A 26203-nucleotide genomic window follows, 5' to 3' on the forward strand; every position below is an offset into this window, starting at 1 on the left:
AGAAGAAGAGATAAATGAATGATGAAGGTCAAAATGTGTAGCATTTATAAAATAATCAGTGCAGTTATAATGGAGCATTCACTAATTACCCTATCACTTATTAAATACTTATTAGTTCTCAGGCAGTACTTTTGGTACTGGGTTGTGAAGATGAAAGTCAGAGTGCCTTTCCTCAGGCTCTGATATCTCTTGGGGTTCGTGACAAGAAAACCGAGTTCAAGTGAATGGTAGGAGATGAGGTTGGAAGGGAAGCATAGGGCTGCAAGTACTATATCACTTTTAACTTCTAAAGAGGCAAGGGCTGTTTAGAATAATAAATAGAGGGTTAGATTACTTTGGATTAACTAGTAGCCAAATGCATGCACAAATATTGATATTATTCAAATTAGGTTCTTCTTAATGGGGAAAAAATGCCATATTTTTGTACTCTCCTGCTGAACAAATGAGAGGCATATGTATATTTTTCCAGAATCATGACTTATTCAGTTTATGGTCTAATTATTGGTTGAGAAGATAAGTAAATAACAAATTATCATATGAAAAATGTGAGCCTGGGAGTAATTAATGCAATAAAATAGATTGCTCAATATGTGTACAACTTCATTGTAAATTCTAGGAAAAGGGCTTGATTTCTGGAGAAAGATAATAACATTAAAAAATCTTAAGGGATTAAATTAAGAGATAATTAAAAATATTTGCAGGGTGCAGTAATCAAATTCAGTAAATAAATTCACTAACTCTGGCACAATGAGACTACTGAGTCTATGATGCCCTGATTGTCCTAGAGGTTTGGCCCAGGTGGTTAGGATGCAGTGACAACTCTCCTTTGTCAGCTGGTTAATCCTAGATAGTACTGTAGTTTTAGCTGGAGACGTCTATTAAGTTACCTATTGTCTTAGGTTGCACACAGCAATTCATGAATAATTACACCTACTGGTATGTTACTAAAACAAACTAGTCAAAAATCCCCACTTCCACAATGCGCTAGGAGAATCATCTTTCTAGGATATCTCTAGGTGGTATGGGCACACAGCTCGAACAAGCTTCTCCCCATGTAGAGTCACCGTTTATTTATTTGCCCATTCATTCGATATTTGAATGCTCACAGCCAGCCAGTATGATATCAGAAATGTTACAGAATTCAACCGAGAAAGAGATGGTTTCCAGGTGGAAAACTTGGTAAGAGTTCAAGAAGGTGGTGGCCTGAGATCCATGTACTAAAGAATAGACTCTTCAGTTATGTGTGGGCGTATGCATATTCACCATTCTAGTCACAGACTCTGGCAGGACAGGAGGGTATAAGTAAACTGCAAAGAGGGATGATTGCAATGGCAAGGTGAGTGATAGCATTAATTGAAGAGTTCTGTATTTGTATTCACCAGTGTGAGCCTCTTTCCTATCTAGCCATCACATAACTTGAATGCAGTTTGTTATTAGCTGTGACTTTATTCACCCGATGAATCAAGCCTTGGGGATGTTGAAAGCTGAGTTTCTGTGTGTTGCAGGAAGGGAGAGATGAAAAGAAGTAATGACATCCTCTTACTTTCTCCATTATTAATTTAATGTGGCCAGTGGTTATTAAGCACCTTCTATGTGCTAGCTCCTATGTGAAATTATGTGGCTATAAATTTAAGAAAAGAAAACTTTCCTGTTTCATAGGTCAACAGAAATACAGAGATCTGTAAAGAGTCATGATAAATGTAATCAATAAAAGAACATAAATGTAGACATAGTAAAATGTTGGCTCAGAAGAGGTAAAGAATAATTGCTATTGATGGCCAAGAAAGAAGACTTGGTGAAAAAGTTTTTTAATCTCAAGCTGTTCAGGAAAAAGATTTCTCACCCTCTGTGCTCCTTAAAAAGACTCACAAAAACTGGGAAGACAAGCGGCAGAAACAAAAATTCCATTGTTAATGAAACAGAGTCTGGTGTAACTCAAAAATACAGGAACACAAAGCAGGAGGCTACATAGTGAAAAGAAATACAAAGATGAAAAAAGTCACAGCGAAGTGCTTTGACAGAAAGAAAGCTGCAAGAGGTGAGTGAATGATATTGCAGATTCTCCTAAAAGGATCAGGAACGGAAGCCACCTTGGAGCATGAAAGTTGGTAGTAGCAGGGATGTTGAGACTGAAAATCAAGGCTTATTTGAAAGTCTTCAACGTGGGCTCCCAGGTATTCACCTTTTCCTGTCAGTGGGCTGGCTGTCTGTCGCTCTCTCTCTCTGTCTCTGTCTCTCTCTCTCTCTCTCTCTCTGTCTCTCTCTCTCTCTCTGTCTCTCTCTCTCTCTCTCTCTCTCTCTCTCTCTCACACACACACACACACACACACACAGCCCATGGGAAATTGGAGGAATATTTGCAGAGGAACTGAGCTAGAGAGGTTGTAAACTTCCAGTCTTAGAAAATGAAATAGCATGAGATTACAGAGAGAAAACTGAGCGTTTAGTTGATCCTTCTGCAGAGAAATTGAAAGACTCCAATTATAGAGTCAGAAATACTCATGTTTAGGAATTTTTCAGTAAAGAATGGATAAAGTTGAAAAACCTAAGAATTAAGACCACAAGCCAATAAACCACATCCACAAATACAGACATATGAATGAACAGTTAGGATTACTAGACATTTGAGGAAGCCCTCTCAGTGTAAGAGGGTAAGGCCTACGACTAAATAGTAACTATTAAAATGGCATTATAAAGAAAAAAAATAACCAAACTTCAAAAATATCACCAGTTGCTTAATAAAGATGATAAAAGCGGGACGCCTGGGTGGCCATACTCATTAGCAGTCTGAGTTCATCTCAGGTCGTGATCTCATGGTTCATGGGTTGAGCCCCACATCAGGCTCTAAGCTGACAGCTCAGAGCTTGTAGCCTGCTTCAGATTCTGTGTCTCCCTCTATCTGTGCCCCTCCCCTACTCACGCTCTCTCTCTCTCTCAAAAACAAATAAATTTTTAAATTTTTAAAAAATCAAAGATGATAAAAGCTTTTTCATCCAAGGAAAGGAAGTTAAATAAAAAGACACCAACAATACAAGAATTACAAATAATTTTTAGAAGTTTAAATTATGATAGCTAAATAACAAAAATGACAACACAAAACTACATTCAGCACAGAGTTGTAATATTAAAGTTGAGGGAATTATCCAGAAAGGAAACTAGAAATAAAAATAAGTTGGTAAGAGTGCAATAAATAAGAAAGTTAATTCGGGGTGCCTGGGTGGCTCAGTCGGTTGAGCGGCCGACTTCGGCTCAGGTCATGATCTCACGGTCCATGGGTTCGAGCCCGGCGTCGGGCCCTGTGCTGACAGCTCAGGGCCTGGAGCCTGTTTCGGATTCTGTGTCTCCCTCTCTCTGACCCTCCCCCATTCATGCTCTGTCTCTCTCTGTCTCAAAAATAAATAAACGTTAAAAAAAAATTAAAAAAAAAAAGAAAATTAATGTATGAAGTTCAGCATCCTCGGGAATTTCTAAAACATAGACAAGATAAAAGAATAAAAAAGTAGAGGGGGAAAGAATATAAAACATATCATGACAAAAATAGCCCAATTGTAAAAAAAGTATAGGTCTTAGGATTCAAAGGACTCCCATATCCAACACAATGAATGCAGAGCCAATTCTTGACACAATAGGAATAGAACGAATATCCTAAGCAAATAAGAAGGTAAAATGCATTGGGGCGCCTGGGTGGCTTGCTTGGTTGGGGGTCCGATTTCAGCTCAGGTCATGATTTCACAGTTCGTGAGTTTGAGCCCCATGTCGGGCTCTGTGCTGACAGCTCTGAGCCTGGATCCTGCTTCGGATTCTGTGTCTCCCTCCTTCTCTGACCTTCCCCCATTCACGCTCTGTCTCTCTATGTCTCTCAGAAATGAGTAAACATTAAAAATTTTTTTTAATAAAAATAAATAAGAAGGTAAAATGAACACTTTTCCATACTCTAATTTGAAATTTACTCCCTGTAATCAGACCTTGGATGCAATGCTCCAAATACTCAGGAATAAACGAAGTCAAAGTCATGGAGCCTAAGAAACAGGAGAACCAATAAGAGAGATGAATAATAGCACTTCCACAAGCCTGGAGAAGAGCAAATGCATCTTGGAGCAACGTATGAAGGACTTCAAAGGAATAGCTCTAGGGAAGTGAACAGAGTGGACTGATTATTTGACAGGATGCACCAGGAAGACATTGTAGCGAAAGGGTTTTACAGACCTCTTGAAAAGCAAGGAAGATTCATTCATACATGTGAAGACATCAAAGGAAATAAAGCTGTGAAGAAATTATTAACTTAAAGAAACAGAGAATTGTTAAAAAAAAAAAAACAAAAAAAAAGAGAAGAAAATGTGATCATGTTATTTGGATCTGCTGTAGACAGTATTTGCGTAGTCATAACTGCTTGAATACTGAATATGGAGTTAAAGAAAAACTGAGATAGGATTATGCTTGGGAACCTTGGTGGTGGGATGAGGGGGTGGGCAATAGGGATGTAGGAGAGTCGTATTGTCACCTGTCATAACTGTAGGTCAATGGAGGATGCTGTCTTAGGAATCAAGTTGTTGTCATAACATGCATATTATTTAAAGATAGAGAGGTAAATTCCTGTGGAAAGAGTTTTAAGAGTGAAAGTAGATACTGGTACAGACGAGGGAGATCTGTGTTCCTTGTTATTATGCTCAGACTTCTAGCACTTTTGGCTTCTTATATCTGTGTGTGTTACTTGGATAAGGATATAAATAAATTTTAAAAATAAAAAGAAAGGATTTCTGATCGAGGTTTGGAATACTATTTGGTGTTTACAAGATTAGCAAGGACAGAAGAACATAGTAGCCAGAGAGATAAGGACGATTAAAAGCAAAGATCAGAAATAACAAGTCTGTCCGTGGAACTGCAATATGGCTGACAGTTAAGAGGCGGAGGTGCAATGTGGCCCAATGGTCAAAGTTCCAGGCCCTGGACTCTACTTCCTGTTGTTGTACTATGGCTACACAACTTGCATTGTGTCCTTGGCCAAGTTAGTTAGCCTAAGGTGCTGTATCGATTTCCACATTAGGAACTTTGGGACATTAATTAGTACTGTAGGAGACTAATCCATGTCCTGTCAGTATGCCTCTAAGGTTACCCACAGATCCCATTGGAGAAACCAAAGCTTCCCTTCTTCAAGTTCCTGTGTTACCCCTGCTTCCTTGTCTGAGAGCCTCCAGGAGTTTGCTCTTCAACACAGAAGGCAAACTGGAAGTGATGACCAGAAGTGCCAGGGATTTAATATTCTCAGATGAAGTAAAGGGATAGGTCAATAATACGCCACCTTTTCCATCCCTTCATGGAACAATACTGAAGTGCACACTGTGTGGTTCCTTACAGTGTCTGCAGAGGAACAGTGTGACATGTTATGAGGTTTTCTTCAGTCTCTGTCTTGCATTTCCCAGAATCTCACCTGTGCTTCCTATAATCACATCCCAGATAAGCAAGTCCTAGTGTCAGAGTCTGTGGTTGAGAAAAGCCAATATAAACAAATGTATATCCCATGTTTTCAGGAGGATTAAGTGATATAATCCATATGTGGCACAGCTAATTATTGACACTGCTCCAGGCACATAGTAATGTTTGCTAAATACTAATTGTTAATCCATTATTATTATCTTTATTGTTAAATGCCAGAATATGAAGGAAGTCTTTTGCACCTCATTTATCAACTTAGACGTGATTCTAAGGGTCAAAATAAGACTTTGGTAGAATAGAAATTAAATCTAGAAGACTTAATAGCTAACTAAATTTGTGGGTATGGGAGGGAAAGCTTGGGGCTTTGAGTTACTCCGAAATACTTGACTTGTATGATTAATGGAATAGTCATGTCAATAAAAAAGAAGAGGAATGGAGAAAATGTAGTTTCATTTGAAATAAAATTCCCTGCTAAAAATAAGTAAACGTTTTAAAGAATGTATTTAGCAGGCTATTCTTGAGATAATTTAATATTTATTTGATAGAGGTTTCAGTGAAGAAAAATCAGGTGTGGTCAAAAATTGGGTGTCAGGTCAACCAAGGCCAAGACCAGGAGATCAGGGACCGTAAAGTCTTGCTTTCACAAATGCAGAAAATAAGCCCTTGTAGATAAATGACTTCTTGTCATTAATTTTTCCAACTCTTTCTCATTTATTATTCTGTTCTCTTTTTGAGGTTATGGTTGGTGGACAGGTGGTCAATATAGGTAGCATAATTGCTGAAAGGCTGAATATTTATTTATTTCCCAAACCAATCCAATTCATGTTGTTTTCCTCAGTTCAAGTACTGGCCACTTTGTCTTTCATACAGTCAGGTCTCTAATTCATAATTTAATGGAAATGATTTTGGCAACTCCAAGAGACATCTGAGAGTTACGTTTAGCATTTGTGTTATTAACGTTTTCTGCCAGACCGACGACCTTCGTGTTAATAAGATGGCTGCTTTCCAATTCCTCTGTAGAAAATGTCATTTCTCTTTCCCTGTTTTCTTTTATTTACAAATGTAATCTCTGATCCATAAATTTATAAGGTGAGAATGGTGAGTGGCTACTGTTTTATAGGATCATACATAAAGGGTAAAATTCACTGATCCATTTCAAATGTTTCCACCCACTTAGGGAATGATTTTGAAAAGAAGTCAGTGTGGCAGAAGTTAAAGAGGGGGCTGTTGGAGAGTGTGTAACAGGCTCTTTCAGATTCCCTCTTCCACATCATTGTAATACACATTTTTAAGCTAAGCTGTTAGTAATGTGATGATTTCAGTTCTAAGTGTGTAGATATAGATCATAACATGACTGTCATTTTATTTATCCGTTGATGGTCTTATTTTAGCCCTTAGAACATTAATGTCTAGTCACATAGAGAAAGAGAAATATTAACATTAGAAAAGTGTGTGTGTGTGTGTGTGTGCGCACACACGTGTGTGTGCAAGAGAGATAGGAAATTGTAAAATCCAAGGAGAATGCCTACTTGGTGCAGCTCAACTCTTAGAACACTTTCAAGTTAAAAACTCCATGATTGCAATTATACATATTTAGGTATTTTTATTATTTCTTAAAAGTTCTGACAAATGGCTAAACTGAGGTGTCATTACCAGGTGCTGAGGAACATTGAAAGGGAGTGTGAATAGAACAGAGTAAATTAGACTAATAGCAAACAAACAAAAAAAAAAGAAAAGAAAAAGAAAAAAAGCCAACAATATGCCTAAAAGAGAATTGCTAATGTACATAAACACACAAAAGTCAAGCATTAGATAAGTATATTTTTCTCTTTATCTTCTTACCCTTCATTTGTGCATTTCTTTCACTCCATCTTCTCTCCAGAATATGCTTTTCATCAACTTTATTGAGGTATAATTCACATACAATGTGCATACATATTTTAAATTTGAGTTTGAAAAATGTATATGCCCCTGTAACGATCTGCCTCCTTCAGGATATAGATTATTTCTATCATGGACCAAAGTTCTTTCTTGATTTTTTTTTTCCAGAATTAATTCTACCGCATCTCATACCCAAAACCACTTATCAGACTTTGATTACTATAGATTAGTTTTGTTTGTTTTGTTTTGTTTTCGGACTCTAGAGCTTTGTATAGTATGGTACTCTTTTATGCTTGACATTTAGCTCAGCATATTTTTTTTCAACTTTCGGAAACTATTTCCATTTGGTTTGCCTTTGCTCTTTGTGGAAAAGCAGTGCAAGACCAGTCAGTGGTTGTTCCTACCCATTCGGTGGCCTGAGCAGTGGGAGCTGCGGGTCATTCTTCAGTGTGGAACTGCTGAATAGGCACAGAGGGCATACGCACGCCTTCAGACCAGTCTGGGGCTTTAGGTTGAGCAGCAATGAACTTGGGAACTGGAGCAGTCCCTTTTCCCTGAAATCTCTCCTTGGTCACAGCCTTATCAGCAGCAGCCTGCTTTTCCTTTTCCATCTCTTCTGGATTTCCGTAGAAGTCGAGATCAGACAGGACCTCCCATGGGTGTTCACGGGAAATGGTGCCACACTTGTGCAGAACTTCACGGGCCACCATCCACCACATCAGACCCACTGAGTGAGCTCCCTTGTTGTTGCAAGGGATGGCAGTGTCCACATAGCCCAAAGGAAAAATCTGTGTTACGCAGAGAAATTTTAGGCAGATTAACATAAGAGAGGCTGGTGGTCAGCCCTAGGATCAGTAACCACCAGAAGTCTCGGCTCCCAGAAGCTGCCTAGAACTGGTTAGTAAAGGCTCCAGGAGCGAAGCAGCCAGCAACAGGTAAGCTCCAGCGGCAGCAGCTCACTCCAGCACAGCTAGCTGGCCACTATTCCTGGATGATGTGATGCTGACATCAGCCAGGTTTTCAATGGCAACAGTGGCCTGAGCTGCCAGCAGACGCTTCTCCCGGGTTCTCTTGAGATTTATGATGTACATACCGTCACATTTACTTTCGTAGATGTACTGTTCCATTTGGAAGTCAAGGTTGGTGCCACCTAAGTGGATTCCTGCTGCAAGGAATTTGAGGATATTGTCTTCATTCACTTGCAGGACATCAAGGGCACCAGACACTATGAAAGTTTCCCTTTAAACTACAATAGGAACTCAGAGCAACACCATATGGACCCCTTTCTGCGTAGTGTGGAAAAAGCTTAGCATAATATTTTTGAGATTCTTTTAAGTAATTGCCTGTATTACTATCTTTGTTCCTTTTTATTGCTCGGCAGTATTCCATTATGTGAATATACTATTAGTTGTTTACCCTTTCACCTACTGATAGATATCTGGGTTGCTTCCAGTTTAGAGCTACTATGAATAAAGTTGCTATTAACTTTTTTGAGAAATTATTTCAGTAGATAAATATTTTCATTTGCCTTTGATAATACCTAAGACTGTAATTAAAGGATTATATGCATTTTTAACTTAAGAAACATTTTCCAAAGTAGTTTTTTCCATTTTCCATTTCTATCAGCAATGTATGAAAATCCCCACTGCTACAAAAGACGCCATTAGAATTTTGATAAGTATTGCTTTGAATCCGTAGATCACATTAAGTAGTTGACATTGACAAATTAACAATATTAAGTTTTCCCATCCATGAACGTGGGAATTTTTTTTATTTAGGTTTTCTTTAATTTATTTTGGCAGTTTTTTTTAGTTCTCTGTGTACAAGTCTTGTGCCTATTTGGTTACATTTATTCACGGGTATTTTCTTCTTTTGAATGATGTTATAAATGGAATAGTTTTCTTAATTTGCATCTTAGATTGTTCATTGGTGCATAGGACACTACATATTTTTTATGTATTGATCTTGTACCCTGAAACTTGGCTGAATTTGTTTATTAGCTTTTTTGAAGATTTTTTGGGATTTTCTTTGTTTAACTTTTAAAATATTTATTTACTGTTTCAAGTTTTTATTTAAATTTCAGTTAGTTAACATATAAAGTAATATTGATTTCAGAAATAGAATTGAGTGATTCATCACTTACATTTAACACTCAGTGCTCGTCACAAGTGCTTTCCTTAATGCCTATCCCTTTTAGCCCATCCCCTGCTTACCTGCCCTCCAACAACCCTCATTTTGTTCTCTCTAGTTAAGAGTCTTTTATGGTTTGCCTCCCTCTCTCCTTTTCTCCCTTTCGCCTGTGTTCATCTGTTTTGTTTCTTGATATAAGATCATGCCATCTGCAAAAGGGATGGTTTTGTTTTTCTCCTGGATTTGTTTCTTTTGTTTTCTTACCTAAAGAACTTTCCAGTACAATATTGAATAGCAATTGTGAAGGAAGACGTGCATGTCTTATTTCTGATCCTGTTAGAACATTTTCAGTCTTTCACTATTAAGTATAATATTAGCTATAGGTTTTTCTTAAATTCTTTTTATCATCTTGAGAAAGTTCAAAAGAAAAATTCCTAGTTCTCTGAATGTTTTTATCATGAATGGGTGTTAGATTTTGTCAAATCCTTTTAAAAATGTTTATTTATATTGAGAGAGAGAGAGAGAAAGAGAGAGAGAGAATCCCAAGCAGGCTCTGCACTGTCCGTGCGTAGCCAGGCATGGGGCTTGATCCCAGGAACCATGAGATCATGACCTGAACTGAAATCAAGAGCCATGTGCTTTATCAGCCGAGCCACCCAGGCACCCCTTGTCAAATCCTTTTTCATGCACCAATTAAAATAATCATGTTTTTATTCTTTAAGTCTCTGTGGTGTATTTTACTGATTTTCTTATGTTGAACCATCTCTGCATTCCTGGGATAAATCTCAGTTGATCATGTTGTATAATCCTCTTAATGTGCTTTTGGCCCAGTGGTGATTTTGTCCCTTAGATTTGGCAATGTCAAGATATTGATTATGATAACTGGAGAAATGTGCTTCTGACCTCTGGTGTGTGGATGCCAGACTGTTGCTACACAGTCTAAAACGGGCGGGACAGTTCTTTTTCCTCCACACAACTCTGGATTAGCCATAACAAGTTATCATTATTTTTCAGGTTGATAAACTCTTAATTATGACAGTGCTGCTAGCCTTCCTCCAGTGAGTACGGCCATTCTCTTTCTAGGTTGTTACATGATCTTCATCTCTTCTGTCGCCTCAAAACACTTCACCCTTCTCCTACCCTCTTCCTTCATGCTCTAGCCATAGTGAACCTCACTTAGTTTGTTCTATCAGCCAAGTTATCTTTTACTTTCATCTTCTACACATATATTTCCCTCTGATCAGAACATTATTCTCCTTCTCAGTCCCCAACACCATCACTAGGTTTCCCTTCCGCTCATTCTTCACATCTCAGTTACTTCCTCCAGGATGTTTTTCTGATTCCCCTTAGATGAAGAAAGGTACTTTCACAGCATTTTTACCAAATACCAGCCCTTTTTATGTCACTTTATTTGTCAGAGTTTATTAAAATGACATGTAAATTTCTTTAAAGTCTTAGAGAATCATACCCAATACTGTTTGCTGTGGGGTTTTTTTTTGTTTTCTTTTGTTGTGTTGTGGTGTGTGTGTGTGTGTGTGTGTGTGTGTGTGTGTGTGTGTGTGTGTTACAAGAATAAATGAATGAGGGGCCATGGATGGCTCAGTTAGGTAAGCATCTGACTTCAGCTCAGGTCATGATCTCACGATTCGTGAGTTTGAGCCCCACATCTGGTGAGCATGAGCCTTGCTTTGGTCAACATGAGCCCCATTTTGGGTGAGCCCTGCTTCTCTCTCTCTTCCTGTCTCTGTCTCTCTGCCCCTCACTCTCTCTGTCTCTCAATAAGCAAACAAACAAACAAATAATCCCAAATTCATTTTCCTTTACCTGCAACATTAGGAAAGATGGGAATTAAGAAATGTAAGTTAGTGTTTTAAGTGTATAATACCTCAGATGTGTCTCTGAAATATAAATAACCAATTAAAATATTTTAATTTTAGTTATGTAAATTTTTGCTACTCTGCTTCACCCATAATTAGTTATTAATATATCTGATTTTTTTAAATTATCAAATGGTTGATCCAGTGTCTATTCAAAGATTGAGACACAGACCCAGAGTTTCAGAGCACTAATATTTAGAACTGGCTCTTGAATAAATTATCACATATACAAGCAAGGTTTGAAAATGGAATTTGGGACACAAGGAAGTAGCTCATGTCAGACTCTTAAATCAATAGGCGTGCAATATGGCTTTCTAGGAAATTTCTGATTTCCCAGGCAGTGTCCAATTTCTGGAGAGAGAAACAAAATGTAATCTGCACACAGTCAAATGCCAGGGGCGATGTGAGTATTGTGCAAGTTCAAGCCAGGTCAGAATAAAAATGACTACTAACCAGCCATCCAGCTTGTAAAATGGTATAAGAACTCATTCTCACTTATTGCCCTTTACAAATATTAAAAAATAAGTCATAGTGTCAGCACGATACATCAAGTTCCAGTGTTGCTCTAAGGACCAGAAGTGTTTCAAGTAGGAGTTGAATGTGATGTGAATTTCTGTAAATCAAAGGCTACTTTTTCACTTAATCTAATCAAAGTGCTGAAAATATATTCTAATGGTTACTTGACCAGCCCCAACACCCTCACATAGTGTCATCTTAGGAGAAAAGATTTAAGACAGAAGCCAACACCATGTTATTATGGTGTGCTAGGTGTGTTCTGTCTTTTGGGGATTGTAGTTTTCATTTAGTTTGCTTCTATGTTTCTTAGCATTTTTCAAAATTCCAAGTTTCCTTATACCATTAGCTACATACCAAAAACTCTAGAATTATAGGAGTTTGCCAAGATCTAACAATCTTCTAAATGCATATTATGTTCCTCAGAGTATTTTTGTCTTCCTGTACATTTGTCCAAATATTTAAATTGAGAACTGTTTGGAGAAGATTCAGATTTTATTATCTTATTTTGCTTACAGACATTCTGAGCCTCCATTTCCTGTTCTGCAATGTAAAGAACTGAACAGAAAGTTAATCAGTACTTGATATATTAAAAAAAGTATACATGGATATGAGTATGTACTGACTATAGATGCTTATTAAAATAATTCTCATAATTCTGGTTAAGGTAAATCTGGTCTTTAGGCTCATTCCTCACCTTCGTCTTAGCGTACAGTAAGGCAATATTTTAGCAGTATATTTAGGTGGAAGGATTTTCAGAGATTTGATCTTCCCTAATCAGCTTATTTAAAAGAGAGCAATGACTTCCCACCTCATTATACCCCAGGTCACTGTCTTATTATTCCACTTACTTCCATTTTTTAATGTTTATTTACTTATTTTGAAAAAGAGAGAGAGGACAAACAGGGGAGGGGCAGAGAAAGAAGGAGAGAGAAAATCCCACGCAGGCTCTGTGCATCAGCACAGACCCTAACGTGGGCATCAGTCTCACAAACTGTGAAATCATGATCTGAACTGAACTCAAGGGTCAGATGCTTAACCAGCTGAGCCACCCAGATGCCCCCATTTACTGCCTTCTTAGTACTTAATGCAATCTTTATTTATTGTGATTCTGGCTATTTTCTTTTTGTCTCTGCTAACACCGTCTTTAGAATAACAGCTCCAAGAGGGCAGGGGCCATGTTTGCCTTGTTTATTTTCTTTTTTAATCACTAACATGAAGAGCACTTAGCAGGTCATCAATCAATATTTGTTAAATTAGTTTTGTTGGTTGCAGATATCACATTTTAGGGACTTAAAATAATGACCTGGGTAAAGCCAAAAAAAAAAAAAAAAATGAAAAAAGCTTTCACAAAGATTGCATAACCTTTACATTTAGTGGTTCTTCTTGTGTGTCTTCCATATGCCTCCTCCTGCTAACACCAACTAGGAACTTCCCACACTACCAAAGGAAGGATAGAAGGAAAGCCATTTGGAGAAAGTACTTTTCTCATTAGTCCTGAATCCTCTTATCTCCTAATAGTCTGATAGGTTGTCAACACAACACTGGTGGCTTAACCATTCCAAATGCTGTATGTATTTGTATCTATATATCTATGCATACATATAATAATATAGGCTATATACAATATAGAAATATGTAATATATAATCAATATATAGCTGTTATAATAATATTCTATATATGCTGTATGAATTATATGAGTAGATACATTTCCTATGTTTTATATGTACCGTATATATTTTATACATACTTTTGTAAAAGTACTTATTTATTTATTTGCACATATAATAGAAAAGTTAAAAATGCCTGTTTTCCTCGATTAAGAGATGTGGAAACATGGTTGCCTAAAAGATATACCCTAGGGGCTCCTGGGTGGCTCAGTTACTTAAGTGTCCTACTCTTGGTTTCAGCTCAGGTCATGGTCTCAGGGTTCGTGAGTTTGAGCACCACGTCTGGGTCTGCATTGATGGTGAGGAGCCTACTTGGGATCTTCTCTCTTCCTCTCTCTTCCCCTCTCCTGCTCAAGCACTGTCTCTCAAAATAAATAAATAAACTTAAAAAAAATTAAGGACGTACCCTAGCACAGTTTGATAATAATTATACAAGCACAAAAACACAATTTATCTGTCAATTATAATAATTTATTAATTAAGTTGGAACTTCATAGAAATGTTTATTATGTACCAATAATATTATTATATAAGGATACAAGGAGGAAAACTCCAATAATATTATTATATAAGGATACAAGGAGGAAAACTCCAATAATATTATTATATAAGGATACAAGGAAGAAAAATCCATAAGGTTGATACTTTGTATGTCATAAGCCAAATCTATTTTCAGTTATAGAAAATCTTTAAGTTCTAAACATTTCAAGTCAAATGTATCTGTATTGATATCTACTGTCAGAAATATATGTAAGCATATAGACCTCTCTGATTATTTTCTTATAATCGTTAAGATTCAACTAGAGCCAATTATTAGATTAGGCTGACACAACCAGAGGAAATTTGTGAAGCCAATAGATTAGTTTCATGTCTTGTATACGAAAGGAATACAATGATTAATTTTTTTTTTTACTTTTTAATCTGTTTCTTTGATATAAAGTATTCTCAGCATTAAATGTATTTTTTTTTTGTTGAATTCCTGCCCACTGGGTAAGACAACTTAACTTATAAAGAGAAGATCTTTTCTGTTTTCCCAGAATTTTTTAAGGCCTTCCATTAAGCTAAAGCAATTGTTGAACTGATATTTTCAGTATATGAAACTTCAATATTTGATATACCATACAATTTATGTGAATATACATATAACATATATTGTTCAAGAAAAAAAATTGAGAGTGGTAGCAAAGGCTATTTATTTTTTAAATTGAGTGAGTAACCACTCCTGGGCCTCGCGGTTCAAAAGTTTTATAGCAGGGAAGCACTGTCTACAAGAAACATTCTAAATTAAGTATGTGCCAGCAAGACTTATATAATTGCCTTCCCTCTAGCTAGTGTTAGATTTTACCTTGAAATGGTTTAATGAATTTATTATTGGTTGAATTATAGAGATACAGTCAATATCTGCATCAATTACCTCATCATTTTGAAATTGCTATCTTTCTTTCTCTCACATCAGAATATTTTTTCATACCACAGCTGCCAACATTACTTAGGCACCATAACTTTGTGTTTTTGACATTTTGTTACATAATGCTTACTTTGTTACACTCATGCCCACATGATGATACCTTGAAGTGAACAGGAGGACCTGTGTGGCTAAGATACTGAGTGGGCCCACCCACCTTGTGGTCCTCCATTAACCTAGGGCCAACTATCATGATCCTTGTCATCAGGTCAACTTCTCTAATTCAATCTATTCAATTTCCTCCCTGCTCCATGATTTATCAGGTAAACAACTGGCATGCAAACAAGCAAAGTATGTTCTCAAAGACACACAGAAAATTAGAGATAGTACCTATAGCAAAACTTAGGTATATAGATAAGTCATTGTCCAATAGAAGCCTCAAGGATGGAATCAGAGTTTAAAAGTAAGGAATTCAGCTATGCTGGTTTGGAAAAGATAAAGTCACTAGCTACTGACCTATTTTTTTTTTCCTGTTGAATGTTAACAGCTTTCTATAGATAGGCACACTATTACACAGCAATATTGTGGGAGCTGTTTGTTTCTGAAGTTTTTGATCAAATGATATTTTTAGAACTTCTGATTGTCCCTTTAGCAACCCAAATGTATTCAAATTATAAATTGAAAGATATTGGACTTCTAATAATTCAAGCTTTCTGTGTACTATTAAGTTCTATGAAGCCATTTTGGATAGGTAGGGTTTTTTTTTCATTTCTTATCTAATCTTTGTTTCAATATTGGAACAACTAGGTATATGCCTTCTTTTATTTGTATGGTTTCTTTCATATTTATGTAAATGGATATAAGTGAAAAATGAGTAAAAATACATTCTAGGAAGGATATTAGAATGCTAACATAGCTAATGCCATTCTTGGAAATCATTTAGGGAAAAATGGATTCATTTGAAAAGGAGAGTTATAAAATATTATCGGTCTTAAAGGACCCGAAGGGTGCTATTATAGAACTGTGACTCTGGAGAACATATACGGAACAGTACAAGTGCCAAAGACTTCAGCATGTGCTTTTAAAATTATTAGCATATTAAGGGCCACTTAGAGGTCTCACTTCTCCCCATTTTCCTGGGATGGTCCTGATTATAGAACTCAACATATTGCATCCCAGGAAACACTCCATTCACACACAACTCAAGAAATTTGGTCCTGTTGGTCTGACCAAAAGTTCCGAGTGAAATAGTGCCTATAGATGCATTGTCTTTGTGCATGTAGGCACAAGTTAGAAGATTGGGGCTGATTTTTGACTTCACCTTCCCTAGTTTTGTGACGGAAAGCAAGTCACGTTATTTTTCACTCTCATCTCTTAGGGGTTTTTTTCTAAAATATAAATAATACCTTTCTCACCTGTATTTGTGGATTTTAAGTAAACATGAATGTGAAATGCATTCTAATACTCAAAATGCTATACAAATAAGTTTGTCTTAACTCCAACAAGTTTGCAGAATCAGTGTTGGTACATATTACACTTTCTACATGAGAACTGCTGGAGGCATCTATTCTATAACTTGAATGTTAAGGGTACATGAATTGGTTTTAGATATGAGTTTCTGTGTATTTATCAGTAGTTATTGATCGAAAATCCCAGGTCATGCTTTTGGAAATTCTTAATATTAGGCACTGTTTATTTGTATAAAATATATTGTCTTCTTTTTTAACTTTTCATCATTACCCTTGTTAATTACTAAATCATTTTGAATATATGCATACATATATGTCTAGGTAGACATAGATATGTTTCCTTAATATTTGAGTTTGAAAATTGGTTTGAAAGGCAAAATATTAATATTTAGTGTGATTTATCTTTTAAAAGTCCCGTCTTCTCTATCTTCTCTTTACTTAATGAAAAAGCCAATTGCAAAAGAAGAAGATTGATTAATAGCAATAACCTTGATATTCTCGTAATAAAAATCCTTTTTGAAGTCAGTCTTTATAAAAGGCACTGACTGTGTTTTAAGGTTAATATCTAATGCTATATCTAATAGATGGCAAAGATTTAATAATTGTAGCAGATGCTGTCCATTTGCTGAATGAATCTCCCACCCCAGTACCCAGCCCCACAATGCACCAGTACAACCCTGAAGAGAAGCTACTACTGTGGAAACCTAACTATCTCTGACTGTTTTCTCACGTGGGAAACATGCTTTCCTCCATGCAAGACAAAGTAGAATTGCCTGAGAGTTAATGCTTCCAGAAGCAACACTCAATCAATAATGGATGGGGAAACTATAAATAAATACCCATCTTCTGTGCCCCTCAGTTGGGATAACTGCACTTTGTTTTGTACCCAGTGTTTCCCGGAAAGACTGAGGTTCAGTTGAGCACACTGATAACAGGCCTGGTAACAAACGTTTATCTTCATCCTCTGTCTGAATAATCACTTCCCATCTGGTGTTTCTCGGGATTGCCTCCCAACTCAACTTCTTGAATTCATCTCCTTAATTCACAGTCTACTTTGGGGGGAACTCAAAAGAAGAAAATAATGTCTGATAAAGAAATTAATCCACCTGCATGAAAAGATACACACATATACAGGTAAGGCTCTACCTCTGTGCCAACATACAACTCGTCATCTTACCCTAAGTTGGTTTGTAACAACCGTGACAAGTAGAATTCAATTTAGATTTGGGAAGAGTAAGTCCTTTCTTTGGTAAGGTGGAACTTTTTTTTGCTTTGTCTCTAGAGATTCTTTGAATATAAATAATAAGTGGAAGTCATAGAATACAAAGAACAGCAAAGGAACTGAGAACTGTTGTTTTGTTTTGTTTTTGTTTTTGTTTTTGTTTTTCTCATCTGGGAGACTGACTCATTAACATAAGAAGCAGACCCTGGAGATGTTCCATAAAACCAAGTTCTGCTCAAGCCTGCTCTGGTATCTCTTGTGTGATAAAAATTATTGACACTTAGCAAGAGTTGATGTCTTGGTATTCCACCTGCAAATGGTAGGTCTGCTGGGGAGATGGAGGACTGATATGTATCCTGGAAATTCAACACTTGAACTCAGAAGTAGGTGAACTGTGAATTATGGGCCACTGGTCACATAAAGCCTGCTGGTCATGTCTCATAGTCTGTTCTGCCCTGGGATATGTGGTACATTCACAAAAGGAGTTTCTTGTTAATGCTGGTGGGAGCTGTGTGCAAGCTTCCACATGAACAGTTTGTCCTTCAGAGTCTAATCAAAGGCTACTTAGGGGGTTTTTCTCCTTGAGTTAATGGGAGTATGAGTGTTCATTGAAGGGAAATTAGGCCCAGAAGACAGGGAAGCAAATTAAACCTTTATTTTGATTTGAATTGGGAGTGAATAAAGTGTTCACTGCTCACTAAACTCAAGTGAAGTTAACATGTGAGAATGAATGGAGACAAATTTTTCTGTGTGGGAAGGAAGACCTCAGGGCACTTTGTACCCAGGAATCTCCCGGGGCAGAGCTGACATGGAGGTGGCCATTCATCATCCTCTGAGGGTGATGGGGATTTTCAGTAAATGCTGTATCAATGTAGTTAAATCTTCCCAGAACCAATAAAAATGCCCTTGCCTTTTCTACCCTCTATTACAAGTAATTGCTATTCATCTACTTATGGATATCTTGGAAGTAGTCACAGAATACTCAGAGTGCCTGGGGGATGAAAAGTTTGAAGGAAAAATGTAGCTGTATATCATTGGCATTCATGAGAATATTCACATTAGATGTTTGAAAGGCAGGTCCCCAGGAGGCAATAGAGAAATCAGGAACAATATTGTGCCAAAAATACTACTCTGGCCAGGACATCAGGGAGTTTATATCAGGTAGAGTGAAGGAAGACAATTTGGAAAGAAAAGATATACGTGCTTTTCTGTATACACTTAGTTTATTTATATATGTACATCCACTGAAAAACTAGTGTATTCTGGGAATTGACAATCAGACTGGGCCTGAAACTTGTGAAATATGCAGCTGTGCCTTGTATGTCTTTGAGGCTGAAACCTCTGAATAACGTCTTGCATCATGATCAATACATTTTCAAACTTTTAAAATCTGCTGGCAACCAGTAGGCCAAAAATGTCTTGTGCCTGGGTACCATTTGGTATTTGGTAGGGCAGGTTTAAGCTACTGGAGATCCAGATGCAGAATCTGAAGTTGTTGCCTTTTCCTAGAAGTTATGCACTTCTTCTGGAGATGTAGAGAGTGACTTGTCCCATTGATGCCACACCAGACACATGGGTAAAAAGATGTGAAGAGGTACATGGGTGATATCATTCTTGCCTTGAGTCACTGTAGTGCAAAAAGAGTTCTTCCTTCTCTTATTTTCTCATTCTCCACAGTTCAATCTCTTGAAGGCAGGTAGTCCAGGTTAAGCGTACTTACTTCTCTTCATCCCCTTTATTTAAAAGGTCTAGTGCATCACCCTTCAAGGAGATTGTACTAAATTCCATCAAGATAACAAAGAGAACAGTGATGCTCAAAACTATTGCTTGTGGATGGCTTTTCCCATAACACCCTGAAATACATTTAAGTCACTCAAAAGTACCAACAAATCACCCATTTACTCAGTGAATTATTATAACCCCTCCTGTGTACAAGGGCACACACACACACACACATGCACACACACACAACCCTGAAAAATAGATGATGCAAAATATATCGTGAAAAAAGCAGCCATATTTAAATATTTTATCCATTCCTTCATTAAGGATAAATCCATTAGGAGTTGCAAGGAAAGCAAAAGCATTTCTTAATGAAGGTATAATACAAATCTTCATGGAATAAAGGTCATTGAATCTTGGCAGAATGCTAAAATAAGAGAATTCTTGGAAGATGGACCAACATAATCAAAGACAGGAGCATCTTTGAAAATGGTATGATCTTTTATTTTTTTTTTATTTTTGTACTTAGTAATGATAATGATGACAATTATAGCAGCTATTATTTATTGAGTCCTGACTTCATATGAGATAGTGTTCTAAGCAGTTTATATCAATTAACATATCCTCACCTTAAACCTGGAAAGATGCTATGATTATTATTATCCTCATTTTACTGATAAGGAAACTAAAGCACAAGAGCGTTAAATAACCTGTATGACATCTTCTTCTTGTGAGAGACAGAGGCTGGACTCAAATTAGCGGCTTGGCTACAAAGAATGGGCTCTTTCCTACCGCTGTTATCTCTTGCAGAGTCCACAGAACCACTGAATCAATGACTCTTTTTCTTCTCATTTCCCTTGAGACATGGATTGTCCGACAGAACCAATGTCATCTTGGAGAGCAACACTCTGCCCTTAGTCTCCTTAGCTCTTCCTTCCTTAGAACTTTTTCCCCAAACTACCTTCACATTCACCCTGCCTCCTATGCTAGAAGCCAATTTGTATTTTCAGAGTAATTCCAAACACGTATATCCAGATAGCTGACCACAATCCTGTGCTTCTTGTGTACAATATGAAAAGGGCCCTTGTCTTGAAATCAAAAGATCTGGATACAGGGGCACCTGAGTGGCTCAGTCGGTTAAGCCTCTGACTCCTAATTTTGGCTCAGGTCATAATCTCATGGTCTGTGAGATTGAACCCCTCATCAGGCTCTGCGCTGAGCCTGCTTGAGATTCTCTCTTTCCTCTCTCGGCCTCTCTCTTCTGCTCATGCTCTCTCTCTCAAAATAGTAAACATTAAAAAAAAGATCTGGGTACAAGCTCCAGCTCAGGTACATACTATCTATGTGCTTTTGACCTAATGCTTGAAGTAGTGTTACATTATTTGGAAGTTTCCCTCCTAGTTATCTGTTGAATTGCCTGCTCTCCCATCTCGGTTTAGAATTCTGAGACCCAAAATGTCACCGAATTTACTGAAATTATGTTGCTGATTACAGGAAGTGGTGGACTCTCTTTGAGCCCTTTGGATTCCTGGTCCTTCATTTTTTCTGGGCCGGCCTACCCTTGGGAATGTTCTGCAGAGGGCACTTCTCCTTTCCTCCTAGTATGGTTTTCACATCATCTTTTTACTTCCTCCCCACTGTTAACACCTCACAAGGCTCACCTAGGTCTGAATGCAAATTAGGATCACAGTGTTGTCTCAAATCACCCAAATTTGTAAGGTGCAAAATTCAAACCAATGTTTTTAAAAGAGTATGGACACTCCTTCCTGTGTGGTTCTAGGAAAGTTCATTAATCTTTCTAAGCCTCACTTTCTTTTTCCTGGTATATTTAAGAAATCAAAAGGAGACATTTTATTTGAGAAAGTACCTTTCACACTATAAATCAGTTAACAAAAGTAGGTACAATTTATAAAAACAGGAGTTTTAAATATGAGAAGGGAGATGCCTGGGTGGCTCAGTCGGTTGAGCATCCAATTTCAGTTCAGGTCATGATCTCATAGTTCATGAGTTTGAGCCCCATGTTGGACTCCATGCTGGCAGCTCAGAGCCTGGTGTCTGCTTCAGATTCTGTGCCTCCCTCTCTCTCTGCCCCTCCCCTACTTGCCCTCGGTCTCTCTCTTTCTCAAAAATAAATAAACATATTTTTTTAAATAGTAGAAGACAGTTAAGTCTTCTTAGCAAGAGGGCAAGAAGCAGATGTGAAGTGGGGGGGGGGGGGGAATCTGTGATAATATCTTAACACCCTGCCCTTGGGAAAGTGTCTCATCAGGTCCACAGATACATTTATTTAGCTTTCAGGGGCTATCTCCAAAGGAGATAGAATGTGCCTAGGCCTGGGAATGAAGTCAGTCCCCCATGCCTCTTGCCACAGACTCTCCTCTCAGGGCCCATGTATTTAACAGGAATAACACACCTTCAACAAGAGATCCTGATCAGCATTTCTGTAATTCCAAAACACCAAGGAATGGGGCGTTTAAGAGACTGAGGTATAATGGCATTCCCTGTTCCCAAATGAATCATTTTTTTCCTTCTTTCCTTTTTATTTTTATTATTTTCAAAATTCTAGCCACTCAGTAGCAGAGGAATTTCCCAGACTTTTGTAATAACAATGTTGACAGGCAACTGCATTTTCCTCCTGAGGCGACTCCCATTTCCATGAGGTCAGGACTGCCAATGGGAGCACATATCAGGGGACAGGTTGATGGAAGAGAAGGCAAAAGGTCCAATTGTCCAGGGGCCGGGGACCATGAACCTTAGCCAAAAGGAACAGAATGGAATCAGTGTACATCCTGCTGTGAGTGTTCACTATTTTTTTTACCCTTTCTCCCATAATGTATAGCCTTGGAAGAAAGTGTGTTCTTTCTCAGCAGAGAGCCTGTAACTGCATAGTCTTAATGTATTCATAATGATATGAATATATAGATTTTCTTTTCACAATTCTTTTCCAGGAAGGTCAGAAAATTCACACATCTAGGCATTAAAAAAAGAAGGTACACTATTAAATGTGGTCAGAAAATCACTGATTGGCATGAAATGGGTTAGAATTCAGCCAATTTTTCTGATCAGTTATGCAGGAGAGAGACACTTTAGTAATTTAATCCCTATGTATATCTTGGGCTTTCTCCAACTTAGATATTTTTTTTCTTTCAAATCTTTTATTTAGTTGATCCCTACAAAAGTAGGAGCAGCCAGTAGGACAGATAACTACTGTCCCAATATTTACTGTAAGCAACCTAAGAATAGAGGTTGCAAGACTTACATTATATCATTAGCTATTGGCAGAGGTGGGACTCAGAGACCTTAGCATTTCTGGTCCTGGGCTCTTTTGTCTGGATCAGGTTTTCCCCAAGTGTTTTTATGGAGCATTCACCCTAGAAAACACACTGCAGAAAACAGGATCCCAAGATCATAGAAGTCTGAGAAATGCTACATTCTATACCTTTCTCTTCCAATGTTACGTTATACTTCCAAGTAGAAGAGACCCTGGAAAATCCTGCAGGAAAGCAATTTGTTTACCTCATTTAACCTAGTGTTTTGCATATCTGACTGCATGCTGCTTTTTTTTTTTTTTTAAGCCTGAAAAGCACACACTGTAAACCCTTGCCCAGCGCAATATAGCTTTATAACAGGTCAAATTATTCACACTGAAGGCGGAATCATCCATTTACAACTTTAATATGGAAAGATCTTTCTTTTTTTAATGCTAAGAAATTTGAACTGAATCTCCCAGAGCCAGCTTTGGGCAAAATTGTACAGTCTATAAAATTGGCCATTGTGGTAGAAAGCAACAGGCTATGGATATGAACAGATACTAGTCAGCTAAGGGACTTTTCTGCCACTGGGTGCACTTTGTCCAGTTCCCTACCCCTCCCAGCTCTAGTTCCCTCACCTGTATGATGAGAGCAGTCATGGTACCTACTTCATAGGATGCTGTGAAAATTAGGTGAGATGGTGCACGTATAGTCCTTGGCATAGAGCCTGGGACATGGTCCGTATTCAGAATAGTCATATTACTGGTATTCTTGTGCTCTTCCCTTTCAGTCAGCCCCCGGGTATCTCATTCTTGCTCCTCCTCCTTCTGTTTTTCCATGCTGTCATACAATCCAAACAGACTCTGTTTCCAGGTATCTTGTCCAGCTGGTATCAGGCAGAGATGGCAGAAACCAAGCAGGTGGTATGAAAGAGTGAGATGGACTCAGACAGTTGAGGTCCTCCAGACTAAGGCACACAGTAGAAAAGAGCCACACATTCCTGAGACTGGTTGTTGTTTGTTTGTTTGTTTTTTTAAATTAACATTTATTTATTTTTGAGACAGAGACAGAGCATGAATGGGGGAGCATCAGAGAGAGAGGGAGACACAGAAGCTAAAACAGGCTCCAAGCTCTGAGCTGTCAGCACAGAGCCTGACGCAGGGCTCGAACTCACAGACTGAGAGATAATGACCTGAGCTGAAGTCAGACATTTAACCGACTGAGCCACCCAGGCACCCCCAAGACTGGTTGTCATTGCTCATGCTTTTTTGTTGTGTTGTTATTTTTTGTTGTGTTGTTATTGTGTGGAAATATGGACTCAGTGATGCAAAATCTTTAGGTATTTCAAGAGAAGTGTAGGGGCGCCTGTGTGGCTCAGTCAGTTGAGCATCCAACTTCAGCTCGTCATGATCTTGCAGTTGGTGAGTTCAGGCCCCACATTATCAGGCTGTGTGCTGACACCTCTGAGCCTGGAGCCTGCTTCAGATTCTGTGTCTCCATTTCTCTTTCTCTCTCTCAAAAATAAATAAAAACATTAGAAAAAGAGTTAAAGGTAAGCCCAAATGTTCATTTTTATATGGGTTTCCCAATGTTTAAATACTCTGCTATGAAAAAATCCCACTTTTGGACCACTGCTTAATGACTCCTGGTCCAGGGGATTTCTGGCTTCCTGCTTTTATATAGAATAAAACACCTACAAGTGTAGAAGGGCTTAAGAGGCCATCTAGTTTAAACTTCTCCTTGATGCAGAAGTGCCCTCTATAATATCCAGAAAAGTATATTATCTCATATACTCGTAATGATAAAGAACTTGGTATCTCATGGAGAAACCATTTCACTTTTACTCTATGTAGGAACAATTTCATGGAATACTCACATAAACCCCAAGCAGTAGATACTCCTCTCTCCATTACAATTATCGTGAAACTCAAGCTCAGAGAGGCCATTTTACTTCCTCTAAAGTCACAAAGCTATTAAACATCTGTAGGTTGTGTGATAGAAACCCAGGCTGCCTAGGTTTCACAGCCAGTATATCCTTAACCACTGGCTAAACAATTCTACTTGTTAAAATGCTCTGGGCTGATATTAAGCTGAAATTTGCTGCCCTGAAATGTCTACCCTTTGGTCACAGTTCTGCTCTCCTGAGACACAAATAATAAGTCTAATCCTTCTTCCACAAGACAGCCCTTCACATTTTTGAAGATGGCTCTCCTCTGCCAGCTAAATCGTCTCTTCTCCAGGCTAAACACACTCATTTCTTTCTCCTGACCCTCATAAGCTCCCAGGCACTTCATCATCCTCGCCCTGCTCCCCAGGAGGGAGTTTCAATCTGTCAAAATTCCTCTTAAACCATGATGTTTAGAAGAGAATACAGTCCCTCTATGTGGTTACATAAGTATAGGTTAAGACAAAAATAACACCTCCCTTGTTTTGACCACTATGCTTTTATTAATGCGGTCTTGGTTATATCTGATTTTTGGCCACTATGTAAAAAATAGGCAGGTCTTGAATGTTGGCCTAGAATCATCCCATGGGTGTGTGTTGTGTTCTTTTTTAACCATGGATTGATATAAAGTCACGTTCTACACCCTACTCCAGTTCTAAATAAGTAGATCAATTTTTTAAACGTAAGTGTAAGATTTAATATGTATCTTTATTAAATACAATTTTGCTAGATTTAGATTATTTTTGGCCTATACTTATGTGTTTGTTTTTTTGTTTTTCTTTAATGTGAAAAATGTAGCAAAGCATAAAATAATTTTTAAAAATTCGCATATTCTGGCTAGTTTTCATTAAGCATAGAAAGAAATGAAAGGGTTTCTTTTTTCTCTGCTGCTATAATACTGCTCCCCAGATAAGTCTATTGATATTTTCCCCAAAGACAACACAACACAAAAATACTTCATATATATATTTGTTTCCATAGGATCTTGCTATAAATATTCTTGTTTGTGGGGTTTTTTTTGTGGCTAATTTGTAATATATGAAGAGGCAAAAATGTGAAAAGAAAAATAATCAGCTCCTTGCTATTTAGCATATATATATATTATATATATGTTACATATATAATATATATCAAATCATATATATCATCTTACAGTTGCAAAGTTCAAAAAATACCTGGACTAACAGTAATGGTATAAATACATATACTTTGTTCTTTGTAATCCAGGTATTTCTGAAATTTATTATCTGATATGCTTGCTATCCCCGTCAGCTCCTCTCTATATCATTCTTTAGCCAGGGATTGGTAAACTGCAGCCTTGAACTAAACCCTATCCTTGATTGTTTTTTGGTAAATAAAGTTTTATTAGAACACAGACACTCCATTTGTTACTGTCTTGTCTCTGGCTGCTTTTATGCCACAGCAGTCCAGTTTAAATTGTGGTGACAAAGGCCAAATGATGTGCAAAACTCAAAGTATTTACTATCTGATCCTTTAAGGAAAAGTTTCCTGACTTCTGTTTTCGCGGTTGGTTAGCAGTCCATCCGTTCTATTATACTGAGAACTAAAACGGGCATATTCCTATTCCTGTGTTAAATGATACTGAAAGAAAAAAAATCATTTAGTTATTTGCTTCAGGAGATATTTGCTTCCTCAGGATAAAACTTACATTTCAAGACCCAC

The 26203-nt window shown here is 37.6% G+C and overlaps 1 pseudogene; it reads right to left on the reverse strand.

Annotated features, from left to right (window-relative positions):
* Positions 1-7634: 7634 nt before the first annotated feature.
* Positions 7635-24872, reverse strand: LOC122213126 (annotated as a pseudogene).
* Between the last annotated feature and the right edge of the window lie 1331 nt (positions 24873-26203).

Source organism: Panthera leo, chromosome A2 (assembly GCF_018350215.1).
Source record: "Panthera leo isolate Ple1 chromosome A2, P.leo_Ple1_pat1.1, whole genome shotgun sequence".
Lineage (NCBI taxonomy): Eukaryota > Metazoa > Chordata > Mammalia > Carnivora > Felidae > Panthera > Panthera leo.